Genomic DNA, 16,225 nt, shown 5'->3' on the forward strand with positions numbered 1-16,225 from the left:
GTAAGAAAGTGGCACATTTTTCAAGTGCTGAAAGAAATTATCAACCTACAATCCCATGTCCAATTAAAATATCCTTCAGGAATGAAGGGGAAATAAAGACATTCTCAGTTGAAGAAAAACAAAGATATTTTGTCACCAGGAGGCTGGTTTGCTCTAAAAATATAGCTAAGGAAGCAATGCAAGAAGGTATGTTAGAACATCAAGAAAGAAAATATGTGGATAAATATAATGGACTTTTTGTTCCTCTTGAGCTTTCTAAATTATATTGACTGTTGAAGCAAAAATGTTAACACTGTGTGATTCATATAAAGGAAACATTTGACAATTGTACTATAAATGCCAGAGAATAAAGGATGTAAAAAGAAGTCATTTCTATGGTTCACTAGAATTGGTAAAATGACAATAGCGGTAGACAGTGAAAAATTTTGTGTGTGTGTGTGTGTATGATGTAATACTTGTAGCAATCACTAAAAGACATATAAAAGGATACATTTAAAAACCCTATAGACAAATAAAAATGGAATTCTAGAAAAGCTCAGGTCACTGACAGAAAGGCAAGGAAAAAACCTCAAAGTAAAAAAAAAAGAGAGAGAGAGAGAAATCAAAAAATATAATGGTAAACATAAGCCTAACATATCAATAATTATAGTAAATGTAAATGATCTAAATACATCAATTAAAAGATATTGGCAGTGTGGATTAAAATATATGACCCAATTACATTATATGTACAAGGAATTCAAATCAAATATAATGATACGGGCAGACTGAAAGTAAAAGGATAGACAAAAAGATATCATGCAAGTATCAATCAAAGAAAAAAAGGAGTGTCTGTTAATATCAGACACAGTATACTACAAGCAAATAAAATTACCAGATATAGAGAGGGATATTATGTAATGATAAAAGAATCAATACACCAAGAAAACAAAGCAATCCTAAATATAAATATACCAAACAACAGAGCTTCAAAATATGTAAAGTCAAATTGATAGAAATGAAAGAAGTAGACTAATCCACAATAATAATTGGAGACCTCACACATTCTTTCATCAATAGGACAGCTATGCAGAAAATTAGCAAAGATACAAAACTCACCAGCAGTATCAACCAAAAGGATCTAAATGGGCATTTATAGAACATTCTACCCCAAAACAGCTAAATACACAGTCTTTTCATGTGCCCATGGAAAATATACCAAGATAAACAATATTTCAGGCCATTAAATCAACCTCAACAAATTTAAATGAATCAGAATGATGCAGAGTGTATTCTCTGACCAAAATAAAGAAAGACAATACAGAAAATAAGGTTCTCTGACCAAAAACACAGAGAAACAATAACAACAAAAATCTCCAAATATTTGGAAACTAAACACCACAGTTCTAAGTAAACCAAGGATCAAAGAGGAAATCTCAAGGGAAATTTTGAAAAGTGCTTGAACAGTATTAAAATGAAAATACAACTTAACAAAATGTGCAACGGAATGATGGCAGTGCCAAAAGGGAAATTTATAGCACTAAATTCATACATTAGGAAAGAGGAAAAACCTAAAACCAGTAATCTAAACACCCACTCAAGAATATAGAAAAATATGAGAAAAATAATCCAAAGGCAAACAGAATGGAGAAAATAATAATTATAAAAGCAGAAATCAATGAAATGGAAAACAGAAAAACATATACAGATAAAGAAAAATACAAAACAGATAAAGAAAAATCAATGAAACAATGTGGTCCCTTAAAGATCAATAAAATTGATAAATCTCTGTCAAAACTGACAAGAGAGGAGACACAATTCACCAACATCAAGAATGAAGCAAGGGGTATCACTAGAGATAATGCAGACATCAAAAGAACAAAAATAAATATTATGAGCAACTCTCCACAAATAGATCGGACAACTTAGATGAAATGAACCAATTCCTCAATAAACTTAAATGACCACAACTTACATAATATGAAACAGATCATTTGAATAGCCTATAAAATATCGTTATGGGCTGCATTGGTGTCCTCCCAGAATTCGTATGTTGAAGTCCTAACCACACTACAGATTATGATCCTGTTTAGCGATAGGGCCTTTAAAATGATGATTAAGTTAAAATGTGACAATTAGGATGGGTCCTAATCAAACCTGACCAGTGTCTTTATAAGAGTAAATTCAGACACACAGGGAGACACCAAAAACGCACACACAGAGGAAAGACCACGTGAGGACACAGCAAGAGGGCAGCCATCTGCAAGCCAAGGAAGAGGCCTGAGAAGAAAACAAACCTCCTGATCCCTGGATCTTGGACTACCAGCCTCCAGAACCATGAGAAAATCATTGCTGTTGTTTAAGCCCCCAGTCTGTGGGATTCTGTTATGGCAGCCCGAGCACACTGTACAAGTATTAAAGAAACTGAGTTCATAACTAAAAAGAAAAACCTAAAAAAGAAATCTCCCAGACCAGATGGCTTCACTGAGAAATTCTACTGAATATTTAAGGAAGAAATAATACCAATTCCACACCATCTCTTTCAGAAAATAGAAGAGGGAAGACACTGTGACTCATTTTATGGAGCTAGTATTACTCTGATATCAATAACAAAGATGGCACCAAAAAAGAAAACTATAGACCAGTATTTCTTATGAATATAGATGTAAAAATCTTTAACAAAATATTGGCAAATAGATTGTACAAAAATTATACACAATGGCTAAATGGGATTTATCACAGGGATGCAAAACTGGTTCAATAGTCAAAAATCAATGTACTCTACTATTATAACAGGCTGAAGAAGGAAAATTAAATGATCATATCATTTGGTGGGGAAAAAAGCATTTGACAAAAACTAATACCTATTCATGATAAACACACTCAGAAAAAACTGGAACGGAGGTGAACTTTTTCAATTTGATAAAGAACAGCTACAAAAAAATTTATTGCTGATATGACATATACATTATGATGAAAGACTGAATGCTTTCTCCTGAAGATCAGCAACAAGGTAAGAATGTTCACGCTCAGCCCTCAATTTAGCATAATATTGGAACTTCTAACAGTGCAATAAGGTAAGAAAAGAAAACAAAGGATTACAGATTAATCATATAGAAAGAAAGAAAATTGTCCTTTTAGATGATATGGTGGTCTACATAGACCATTCTAAGAAATCACAAAAAAACATTTAGAGCTAATAAGTTCAGCAAGTTCCCAGGATACAATAAACATACGAAAATCAGTAAATTTCTATATACTTGCAATGAATATTCTGATAGGTGTGTAGTGATTATCTCACCATGATTTTAATTTGCATTCCTTAAGGGCTAATGATTTTGAACATCCTTTCATGTACATACTTGCCACTTACATATCTTTCCTGGTGAAATGTCGTTTTATGTCTTTTGCCCATTTTCTAATGTTTGTTTGTTTGGGGGGAAACTGGATAAAAATGACTATGGGATCTCTCTGTATTATTTCTTACAATGGCATACAATTTCAAAATAAGAGGTTTAATTAAATAATGTGGATTAGATATATTCTAGCTTTTCAAATTATGTTTGGACATTTAAACTAAACACGCAGTATTATTTATATGTTGATCTGTATTACTTTTTACAATAATACACAATAGCACATATGTAACTTTTGTTCATTTGGTGCAGGTGACAAAGATGATACATACATAACTGTTCTCCTTTGTCTACCATGTTGATGCTATCAAATGTGTTCAGAAAACACAGCTTGGGTGCTGTATGCAAGCGCTGGCACTGTTCTTGGCTTGCGCTTACTGTCAGGTAGGCTACATCATGCATTCATCTAAAATAAACCATAGCTTTACGACCACTCCTTGACTAAATACACCCCTAATGAAAGAGGGGGATAGCATCCATTTCACAAGTTTAGCCTCTACTTTCTTTGCTGGTGATTTTATGTAGGAATTCCCTTCCTGTGCTGAAGTTTTAAAATATAGTTATTGTTGATTCTACTTTACATTAAATCAGAAGTCATCTTTAGGTGATAAAACTATTGAAGGAAACTGGCTGATTTTTTTATGGTAATCATTAATGTGTTCATTCCTATCGCACTGTTCTTCCATCCGGCCATAGGATCGGATTGCCCTTCTCTTCCATCTTCCGCTTAGGAATGGCTGTATAATTTGCTTTGGCCAATGAAATATGAGTGAAAGTGGCAAGTCTTGCTTCCTGGTAGAAGCCTTTAAAAACTGTGGGTGATTCACCATGTTCCCATGTGCCTGATGAGAGATGAGGATGTTTGGATGACAGGGGATTTATTAGCAAGAATCTCTAAGAGAGGGGGATGGAAAATAGTCTTTTATTGATGAACATGGGCATGTAGCATTAGCAAGAAATAAACCTTTGTTCTTTTCAGTCACTGAGATTTTAAAGTTGTTTGTTATGATTGCATAACCTAAACAATCATAACTGGTTGATATATTTTATATTTACATCAAACATACAAAACTCTCTGCCATAGGACGTCAAATTGTAAAGTCCAGTTAATGAATTGTTCGTTGGTATGCTTGATGTCATCCTCCACTCTGATAACACCAAACACACACACAGTCAGATCAAGTCTTGCAGCTCTTCCTTATGGCATAAATTAGAGCAATAGTTTACTAATTATTCCATGAAATCAAGCTTTGCATACACTGAGCATACAGAGAAATAATGTATCACACTCTTGATAGGGATACTGGAGTAACGGAAAATGTATACACCACCTTAAGCATTTCGAACAGTTTCAAAAAAAGGAGTCACATACTTGTGTATGTGTTCTATGTATGAATTGTGATTCATGGTTACTACTAACATTAATCATATCAGCTGCAGATTACCCATCATTTTCAGGGAGAAATAACATTGGCTAACATTTTCAGACACTGTGCAAAGATCTTTATATGCATTAGTACACTTAACCAATTAGTACTTCACTTCGCTAATAATATACCCCCATGTGTCTTAGATTAGCATTATTTGGATAATATTCAAAATTACTAAGTTTTTATCATAACAATTACTACGAGTCATGTCAGAAGATCCCAGTGTAAAAATTAACTGGGTCTTAAATTTTACCAAGACAATTCAACAGGTGTTTTTATGTCATACTTTTTATCCTCTTTGCAGTGCATACTCTGGACAGACATTGGGGGTAGGTGAAACAGGTGACTTAAAATTCTTATTAATGGTCACACAACTTCCAGCTTTTAAAGATAATTCCCTAATTATTTGAAATGCTGAAGTATATACCCTTGATGCTAAAAATTTCAATAGTTTCAAATGCGGCTCAAATGACTATTTCTGAATTTAAAAATATATAACATATAATGAGAAATTTCTCATAATTTTGGGGTCTCCAGTCTTTGTCTAGGAATTCATTTATCTCTTCTTGCTTTATGTATATTTTGCCTGTAAAATATGGGGCAAAAAGCATTGCCATATTGGAAGTTCTATTTTTTCCCACTGATTTTTATTAAGGGAAAAGTAACCAAAGGATCAAATTATGAGGTGCTAACTATTTTCAATGATGATGGGAATTTAACGCTTTGGTAAAATGATTAACTAGGTGTTACACATCAACAGTTAACAGTGTGGACTACAATATCAGAATACTTGAATTTAGGGTTTATCTCTACCTATGTGACAGTGGCCATGATCATTGCTCTCTTCATGCTTCAGTTCCTGTTCTATAGAATGGGGATATGGGTAATACATGCAGACCTCTAGGCTATCGTGAATACATAAGTTAATTTATCTATAGCCCACAGAATACCCAGCACACAGTAACTACTCAATAAATGTAGTTACTATGCTTGCTTTAAATTGTTAATACGTATGTTCCCGGCATATTCAACCCTTAATACCACCTCTCTTATTCTGGGGCCTCTTCTCTTCCCTTGGACACTGCAGAGAATCTTAGGGGCTCTGTGATGAATCAATTGCATTTCTATTTTGAGACAATCTGCCACTTTAACAACAACTAAACACACATCCACAACTACTTTTTCAAAATTCAGAAGTAGTTGTTAAGGCAAAGAAAGAAAATGACTATATTTCACTAAACTTAAATAACTTTCCGCACATAAGTTAATAACCACATAAGGGCAGCACGTGCTCTACATGCTTTAAAAGGTATTGATAATTTTGTAAATCTCCCCGTGTGTCTAGGAGAATAATGAGGGGAAATAGTATGGCTTCTGGTGAATAGAGAAGTGTAGCCATAACCTGAGTGAGACCAAGGTCTCCGATTCAGAAAATAATTCAGAAAAGATTTATGAGCGCATTTAAGAAGACAACTGACTTAGTAAACACCTTCTCACATGTCATTCTTCCACAAATATGTGACTGCTTGGCATCCTTTTCTGACCTGTGTCTGGTGCAGAATCCTTTACTACATATTTTTATAGAATTCTTTCTTTCAGAGAACTTACCTGAATTTGCAAATAAATATTTATTTGTATCATTGTTTTATTAAAGTCTGACCTCCTGTGTTGGCAGGGCCCACTTATTTTTCTGCTCATTACTGATCCCCAGTTCCCCATCCGGCACCCAAAACAGAGGGGGTCTCAAGAGGCAGAGATATTATAATTCTCCCAAGACTAGAGGTGTGGAACTTGAAAGGAAAAAGTCATGTCATGTCTACCAGGTGAGGTAAAAGTAGCGAGGGAATGCTTTCTCTAAAATAAGTAACAGAAGCTAGAAAACTGGAACGGGTCAGAGTCAGGTAAGAAAGGACATATCTATGTATTGTAAAATGTATGCCTTAATAAACAATCAACATTTCATATAAATAGACTTGGAAAATTCAAATTCAATTTCAGTAACAAAAACACTGTGTCTGACGGCATGTAACTATTGTGACCACAGCCCTGCTCTGGTATCCCAAAATAAAGTTGAAGCCATAATTTGGGGGTATGGAGGAGGTTAACCACTGAAGAATGGGATAATTTTTTTTTTCATATCCAAAGAACATGTGTCCATGTAGTTAAGTTGGATTCTAGTCTTTTCGTGTATAATGTTGAATAATTGTGGGTTTGAAATATGTATATTGAATTTAATTAAACTGAGAGACAAGAATTAAGGAAATCTATGAATGTCAAAATAATTTGAAACTGGTTATGTGAAGGAGCAATTAAATTTACTTGAAGAAATACAGATGAAGACTTAAAAGAGACATCTATCCAATAAAATGAATATTATGAGAGTTCCATGATAAGCTCAAATGAAGAGCAATTCTCTAAATTTGTGCAGTTGGGAGTTCACCCCATTGAGACCTTTCTTCACATCATGGTTCATTTAAAGCAAGCGGAGATTTTAAAAGTATTTCAACTTAGAACTAATAAGTTTTGATTTCAGTCTTCACTGCTACGCAACTTCGTATAAAGCACATACAACTGGCTAAATGGTAAAGACGTACATGAACACTCTCGAAATATAACCCACTTTTAATCACTGACAGTTTAAAGAGAATTGCAAAATTCTTCTTTTAAAACTGCTTAACCTCTAATCAGAATGACTGGATTAAAGATGATTAAACTTGCTCAAAGATTCTGGTGTTCTGAGGAAAATGATGGCCATGTTTTGAGCAAAGACCAGATTAATACCTTAGGAAGTTTAAAGTTAAGTGCAAACTAGCGATCAATTCAGCCACCTGCTTTGTGATAATTTACTTGGCGGCTAATCTTCACTGCTGAAAATCTTAACTTTGCTGATAAATACTACTTAAGTTTATAATTGTTGTAGGAAACTTGGTTAATTGCGACAAAAGTAGTCAAAGGATATTTACTCTAATTATAGTATTAAAAATCAGAAAACCTTAATTGTGTCCAACGTGGAGCACATAGTTAAGATGTTCATTTTGGTAGAGAAATGTGGTCAATATATGAAACATAGAGGACTTTAGGCACAATGGGGTACCATATAGATAGATAAATATATGAGTTGCTTAAGCATGTGCACCGAGCCCAACCGGGCTCTAACATTTAATAACTCCACGACTTTAAGTTATTTCAGCTCTCTGTCTGGATTTCCTCACCTGTAAAAAGTGGACAATATTATTAACTACCCCTCATGTTGCGGTAAGAATTGAGTGAGTGAAAGCACACAGAACTGTGCCTGGAACATCTGGAGAGCTGTTTTTTCCCTAAAGTTTCTACCTTTGGAATAAGCAAAATAAGTATTTTTTGTAAACGAAACATAACTATGCATACTTCAACAATATGGGTTACTGTTATGTTCAAAAGGAAACACAAACACATTAATACCAAGTGATCTTAATAGAAAACAGGAGAATTTGAACGTAAACATTAACTCAAAAGAGCATTCTTTAGAGCAAGAATGAACCTAAGGGTGGTAAGCTTCTCTGCAAGCGTACATCCAGTATGTCTCCCCCAAGTTCCACACTTCTCTTCTCAAAGTCGTACCCCAAGCCTGCCAAAGAGGAAAGTTTTACTACTGAGCCCCAGGAATGGTACCATTGAGCCCAGCACGCCGTCGGGCCACCCCTCTTCTCTCCTTGGCTTTGGTCTTTTGACTGACACCTCTCTCTCTCTCTCTCTCTCTCTCTCTCCCACTCCAGGCACCAGAACGAACCTCCCGTCCGCCTTCCGTCCAGCGGAAAACTCCAAAATGGGCAACAGGCTCTAAAAGCTGAGGCCACTCACCGCCCCCGTGCCCATATCCGCCGCCCGCGGCCCCCAGCGCCGCGCGCCCACTCCCACTCCCACTCCGCATCCGCCCGGGCACCGCAGTGCATTGCAACACGCGCAGACGCCGCTGGCTGGAAGGGACCCATCGCCGCCTTCCCGGTCAATACCCCCAGCCTGCTCCCCAACGTGAGTGCCATCCCTAATGGAGGTGGCGTGGCCACCCTACAGCTCAGCCCGCGAGGACGACCGGGAGCGCAGCACTGACAACAAAAACAACTCGACCCGCGCCGCGACGGAGCTGGCTGCCATCGCCGAGCCCCGGAGCGGCGCGGCGGCGACAGCGGGGGCTGCGGCACTGCCGGGCCTCCGCGGGAGGCCGAGATTTACCTGCGCGGCCCCGCGCCCCCGGGTCGGCCATCCTGCAGCAGCCGCTACCGCCGCCCCGCGGGCCCGAGGCGCCGCCCGCCGCCCGGGGAGGCGCCGCGCTGCAGTCCTGGCTGCGGCGCCCGGCACATGCTTGGCGCTCGCGGCGGCAGGCGCCCGCGCACAGGTGGGAACCCCGCGAGTGGGCGTTGGGGCGATTCCCTTCCCCAGTCCGCGCTTGCCGCCCGCTTCCACTCTTGACTTTGCCGGTGCGCGGCGCCTGCCCTTGCTCCGGCAGCCGAGCCGCCCGTACCCGCGCCCCGGCGCCGTGGGCGGCTGCGGTCCCTGCGCAGCTGGGGCTGCGCGTCATGTGCATCTCCCGCCTCGCCGCTCGTTCCGCGGCACCGGGCGGCCGGGGGCACCGCGCGGCCGCTCGGCCGGCGCCCACTCCCCGCCCGGCGCCCGGACCCCTCCACTCCCGCGCCCTCCCCCATCCCGGAGCTGTCAGGGAGGAAAACGCCTTGCACACACCTTGGAATGGACGGGCGCCTCAGTCACCGACTCGCCAAACTCTTAGAAGGTGTCCATTGGTCTGTAGGGAGGCTTGGGCATGGAGTAGGAGCCGCTTTCTTATTATTTAATAATGTTGGAAGTGCCGGGTCCGCTGCCAGAGTTGTGGGTCATGTGGGCACAGCAGAGGCTGGCTGCTGCCAGTACCAGGGTTTCCTGAGGATCCTGAAACTATGATCTCATCCTCCTCATCCGCCTCCCCCGCCCCTCTCTCCGCGGGCGCGCACGCACAGCACACACACACACACACACACACGCACACAAACGCATACACACACTCACACTGCGTGCACTATCCTCCTTCCTGGACCGAAATATTCCTCCGGGGAAATACAGTGTTCATGCTCTTCATTGAAAAAAAAAATCCTTCTGGAGAGAGATTTTTCTCTTTCAAAGCTTGATTTATGTGCTTTGTTTATTTGCTACAGTTTTCCCTCACACGTGCAAGGGATCCGAACAGAGCCTCAAAATTAAAATAAAAAATAATCACTCTCTTACGTTGACCCAGATTTTGGTCAGAACCCAAGAATTCAAACAGTACAATTTCAATTTAAAATAATAATATGCCAGGCTTGAATATAGAATAGTAATAGCACCTGAGATGTATGCAGTGGGTTTCCTTCCCAAGCTGCAAACAATTCCCAAACATTACCTCATTTATTTGCAGAGCATCTTTGCGGAGGAGGTGGTTGAGAAGGCAAATAGTATTGTCACCTCAGAAACAGAAGCATGAAGCATAAGTCAGATAACACGACTTATCCAAGTACACGTAAGTCAATATCTCACTATAAATATTAATTGCACAGCTACTCACAGGTTGCTTATTCACTCTCACCAATTCCTGGAAACTTAGATTACTTAAGTTACCAACTACCTTGCAAATTAATTAATTGATTTTTCTACATGGATATGTTTTTGTATAATTTTTCTCTTGTGTATTTGTGTTTATCTTCAGTTTCATGGTTTCATATAATTTTCTTTCGGGGAGTATGTGGATTTGTTATCTGTCTGTGTGTCTGTGTGTGAATTCCTATTCATTTGCATTGTTTAAACCCTTTAGATAGTATGAAGCAATTATAATCAATTTTTGAGGGGTAGTCACCAGTTTCATAGTGATTTGCTATACTTCACCCAAACTCTTTTTAAGTGCCTGGTGTATGTGAAGAGCTGTGCCATGTTTTCAAGGATATAGAGAAGTTCGAGACATGGGACCTGCCCTCCATTAGTTTACATCTAGCTGTTCAGACAAGATATATATACTGAATGATTTACGGATGAAATGCTTTATTATTTTTGGTGTTATTTGGTGAACTACCACAAAGAAAGTACAAGAGACACCCCTTTTCTTTTTGCCTACTTAATTTCCATTCCGTGTTTAAATGATTTCCTTTGTCTCTGTGCCCCATATTTCAGTCTGCCTTTGACCCCCACAGTATCTAAATGGCTAATACGTAATATGTTCACTTTAACCTTCTACATGCTCACCCTACATAAACACTAAATGGGGACTTTTTTTTTTTTTTTTAATATTGTGGAAGTTCTCACAGAGGACACTCTTGGGTAGCTTTTGCTCAGGTCTATATAAGAAAGTGCAGCAGTGGGGTGCCTGGGTGTCTCAGTCGGTGAAGCATTTGCCTTTGGGCTCAGGTCATGATCCCAGAGTCCTGGGATCGAGCCCCACATTGAGCTCCCTGCTCAACGGAGAGTCTGCTTCTTTGTCTCCCACTGCCCCTGCCCACCCAGCTCGTGCTCTCTCTCTCTCTTTCTCACTCACTTTCTCTCAAATAAATAAATAAATAATCTTAAAAAACAGAAAATGCCACAGCTAACCAGCCTTCTAATACTCCCAAGAGAAATGATGTGAGAAGGAGAATGGGACAAGGAGAAAGCAGAAAACTAAGCAGTGAAGGTGGGTGGGGAGGAGAGAATAAAGGGAATTAAGACATTACAAGAAGGAGAGAAGAAGAGAAAAAAAAGAAAAAGAGGATCAACTTTCAAGTGAATGCTAAAATTTTCCAAATTTTGCTGCATGGATATCAAATTTAGAAAATGATAAACTTTCTTATTACTATCAGACAATTATCTTTTGACAAGCTTATAGGAATTTGATGGCAGAGACACCAGGTGTTAGTCCAGTAGAGGCTGCCCTGAATGTTCTCAATTTTAAAAATTGAGTCGATTTTTAAAGTGGATTTTTAAAAAATTAGATTCAAGGATTGGACCCACTAGAAGAAATAAACAGACTGATCAATATAATAAGAAATATGACAATGGGATCAAATAGCATAATATAGGTAACATTTTTAAGAAGACATTATCACTCAAATTCAGGGAGCTAAATGGAAAACCAAAGGCACAGGTGTATTAAAGCGGGCAATGGAGAGTTATACTTGCAATTTTTAAAGCACAATAATAATAGTAACAATATCTCATATTTTTAAAGTACTTCAGATTTTTCAAAAAAGCTTTTCATACAGTCTTTATCGAGCAAAACGGTGATTCGAGGGAGGCACCTTTGTAGGCTTTATTTTAAAGGAATATAATGATTCTCCCTCATTTTCTGCCTATCAAATGGAGAAGTGCTGAAAATTTTCACTCCTTGTTTTGGAAACATAATTTCTATTTTCTGATCAGTCAACCCTCAAGATGTTGCTCAGTGTACCCTCCTCCAATCCTTCCCATCAACAATACAACTAGACAGTTCCTGGGCATAGATTGCAGCAGTGATTTATAATCCAGGATTTTACACAGGCGATTGGAGTTAAACTAGAAGCTTTAGCATGTAACAGGCTCTAATGGATTTGCAGTATCTCTGGGAGATTTCTGCACAAGAGGTGGAGGCCTAAATTGAACAGCAATATATCAAGAGCACTTTCCTTTTGATCTTCATACTCATGGCAGGATTTGTTTTAATTAGAGATATATTTAGGCTTGATGATTATAACGTGTGTTTCAGAAATGCATTACAACTTCTGTGGTTCGACAATCACTGGCAGTTTGTACCAGGGAACCTTCATATAGGGAAAAATATTTTTAATATGGCTGTGCACATGAATTTGTGCTTCATGCTAATTTAGGCTCCTGACCAAGGGAAACAAATACCTGATATTTACTATTTTGCCCTTATGATGTCTTGATTTGTGAAATAGATGGTAGTTAAGATGAGAATGGCCGTAGGTAAAATCACAGTGTTCACAACATTATGGTGCAACTATACATATGTGTGTGTGTTTTATAGACATAGTAATATATAGAGTGCATGTGTTATAGGTCAAATCAGAATGATTAGCTGGTAATAGTTTGGGAGGATGAGGGATTAATAGTTTTGGAGTATTTAAAGGACTTGAATGACAAGAGTGTAAAAGAAGATGGATTCAAAATAATGGAAGTAAAGACACTGAGGTTTTACCAGTTAGAAACTCTTACACCCCTGGGGTGGACTGATATGGATATAGGCTGTAGGATGAGATGGGGGCTTGAAGAACACAGAATACCCATAAATTATGCTTCCTCTAAGAAACCGATTAGCTTTCAAAAAGGAAAAGTACATTAGCGGTACAAGGCAGGACACGAAGATGGGTCAAGGTGAGCGATGACAATTGATGGTTACTATTCTTTCGGTTTTTGTTTTTTTCGCTGCGAGGGCTACCAAATTTTGAGACAAAAGTGGACCCTGGGCAGAATTATGAAGTAGGCGAATTTCATTCCCGTCCTTTTTTATTTCAATGTCCTCCCTCTTCCTATAGAAGAAACCGTGCTTTCTGTCTGGTTCACAAAGAGAAGCCTTTGCTGTTCTCTGACTTTTCAAGACACTCGCATTTTGGAGCTCACCTGCCTTACACAGAACATGGTCTTCTGACCTCCACTGAAACGTGTATATTGTGTCCTAGGCATTCATGAAAATTGAGGGGGTGTAAGCATGTATATTAATACACTCCAAGGGTGTTCATTCAGTCTCCTTATGCGTCACTTCAAGATGCATATTTATATAGTTAAAGTTAGTATCCATCTGCCTGAGAAGAAATCCTGCATGGAGGCATGGTCCTGTCAGCTGTTAGGGAGTGATTGCAAATCCAGGAAAGCAGAGGTCTTCTTCATTTCATCCTGCCTATGCTCCCTGCCTTGTTATTTCCTTAGCTATACGGAAGCCTCAGGCACACGGGGCAGGGCCCGTCACTCAGCTGTTTCTGGCAGTCCAGTCCCTACCATGATGCTCTCCTGATGTCACATCCTTAGGAGAAATGCCGTTTGCAGTCTCCAAGTGTTCCTCAGACTGAAGGGGAGAGCACGGCCTAAAGAACAGATGTAAGTGGTCAAGTGTATTTTGTCTCCTCCTGTTAGAATGAGCAATCTGTTGCTATTTGAAACAGCTGTGATTCCACTGTGTCATGGCAATTCATTAAACACATATTATGGTGGTTCACGTCTCTCAATGGCACCACACCAGTACGCCCTTTACCCCCCGGGGGAATGTCTTTTTCTCAGTGGACCATAAACAAAACACAGATGTTTTAGATGGAACTTAAGTGTACTGTCCCAGTGGATACGGTGGGAAAGAGCCAGCCAGAGCATAGCTTTCAGAAGGTGCTTCTGATCTACTCACTTTGCTGCTACAAGTGTTTTTACCCTATTTTTAATGGCTTTGAAGCGGAATCTTTTTGTTTTTGTTTTGTCCGAGAATACAAAATATCTCCATACATGTAGCCAAGAATAATCTTGAATAAATCAGAACATCAATAACACATAAATTTAGTCAATGTAGATGATCAATCCAAATAAGGACAAAAACTGCTAGTTATGGAAGATGACTTATACGAATAGCTATCCACATTATCTTAGGGAAATGTCACATTTTTCCTGAGCGATTTCTAAATAAAACCTAATGTTTTTAATAATACCAAAGAAACCTGTTACAGAGTGAAAAGCTTAGTCAAAACAAATTTATTTATGTGAAATCAGTTTGCCTAACTTAATTATTTCCCACTAAAATGATTCTTTACATATATCATTTAGACATAGCCCAAATCTCCTGTAGACCGCCAGGAGCCATGTTAACAAGTACACGTTTTAATTTAAAAGTTAATCCCTACAGTAAGTACCATGTAGTTTATTTGATGCTGCAAAGCCTGGTCTTTTATGAAAAACTAAATGAAAAAAAAGGGTTGGGGGATGAAAGTAAACTAACCCAATTGTAATCCTTAAAAATGTATAACAATTATTTGGGTGGATCCATAATTAAGATTTATTATTGGAAATAAGGGTATTTTACCTTTTAGGGATACATTTTGAGAGAGTTCAAAGTGCATTCCTAGGAGGTGATACTATATACTACTAATATGCGAATTTTCTTTGTTAATTAAGGTGCTTGTCTTTTATTTGTGTCACAAATACCATGGCTGATTCTCCTGTTCTTTCTCCTTCTTTGTCCCTGAACAGCATCACCAGATCCGCCTGAACATCCTACATGGTTTTGATGCTTTTCCATTTACATGTTGGTCTTCCCTTCCTCTGTTTTATGTCAATCAGCTAGACTGAAAGGAACAGGAATGGAGGGCATTTTACATGTTTTATTATAACCAAAAGCCTTATTTTGTACCCAGTCCCTGATCTATCATCAGCATTGTCTGTGCTGTCCACTGGACATACATGAAAATTTCCTGATTTTGAAATTGTCCTTTTTTTTATGTGCACATATCTCATAAAGCTTTTTAAGATTCTCAAGGACAAGGGCCATGATAAAAACATCCTTTTTTTTCCCCCTCTCTAGAGAATCCAGGCATGTTTATTTCATATAGGAGATGCTTGGAAAATAAGACGAGGATGATGGAAAATTCTATTCTACTTCTGGCATTAGGCAGCATGTAGAAATAATTCTTGTAGGATTGTAAGTACCTTTGACAAAGAATTTTTTGTACATTTTATACGAAGAAGCTGAAGTGGCTCCTCTGTGTGGCTTGCTTCCGCTATTGGGATACATACAACTTTTTCTTTGTATGTTTAAGACAAACCAAAAAACACTGGGGGATGACAGAATGATATACATGTAAAGACATTCATTTAAATCTTATAATCAATACCAATGCAGTATATCTCTCTTTATTACGATATTTCTTCAATTTAACTCCACTTGTCTATATCTGTGTTATAAATACGTAGAAAAAGAGACAGCATTTAAAACATATTTGGGGGGCACCTGGGTGGCTCAGTCGGTTAGGCATCGGCCTTTGGCTCAGGTCATGATCCCAGAATTCCAGAATCGAACCCCATGTCAGGCTCCCTGCTTAGCGGGGAGTCTGTTTCTCCCCCTCCCTCTGCTCCTCCCCCTGCTCCTTCTCTCCCTCTGTCTCTCTCACTCTCTCTCTCAAATAAATAAAATCTTGAAAAAAAACCATTTTGTAATTTACATTAAAGGAAAAGGTGGATATTTTAAGATCTTCTGTTTTTTATTTCAAAGAAAATAGAAACAACGTACTATTTTATACAAGTGAATACTTTCAGGATTGTATGGGGTACATAAGTAAAGTATTCTCTACCACATGCTGTCTTTTTGTTACTATCATCAAAGTGCATTCTCTAGCTCAGTGTTACCCATCCTTCTTGAACTCATAGGAAAGACTTAGTCTTGGAAACACTATCTTGAAA

General features: G+C 38.6%; 1 protein-coding gene across 13 annotated transcripts in view; it reads right to left on the bottom strand.

The window, feature by feature from the left end:
- DTNA (dystrobrevin alpha) overlaps positions 1-9,750 on the bottom strand; it is a 344,923-nt gene extending 335,173 nt beyond the window's left edge. For 3 of the 13 annotated variants that reach the window (XM_048218534.2, XM_057313148.1, XM_048218536.2), the window contains exon 1: positions 9,545-9,733. The gene's annotated coding sequence lies outside the window, so the exon portion shown is untranslated. Of the gene's footprint in view, positions 1-9,037; positions 9,118-9,544 lie in introns of those variants that run through there. The other 10 variants (XM_048218552.2, XM_048218540.2, XM_048218549.2 and 7 more) reach the window with 6 other exon arrangements.
- Positions 9,751-16,225: the final 6,475 nt, after the last annotated feature.

The sequence above is a fragment of the Ursus arctos genome, unplaced genomic scaffold (genome assembly GCF_023065955.2).
Source record: "Ursus arctos isolate Adak ecotype North America unplaced genomic scaffold, UrsArc2.0 scaffold_17, whole genome shotgun sequence".
In the NCBI taxonomy this organism is placed as follows: domain Eukaryota; kingdom Metazoa; phylum Chordata; class Mammalia; order Carnivora; family Ursidae; genus Ursus; species Ursus arctos.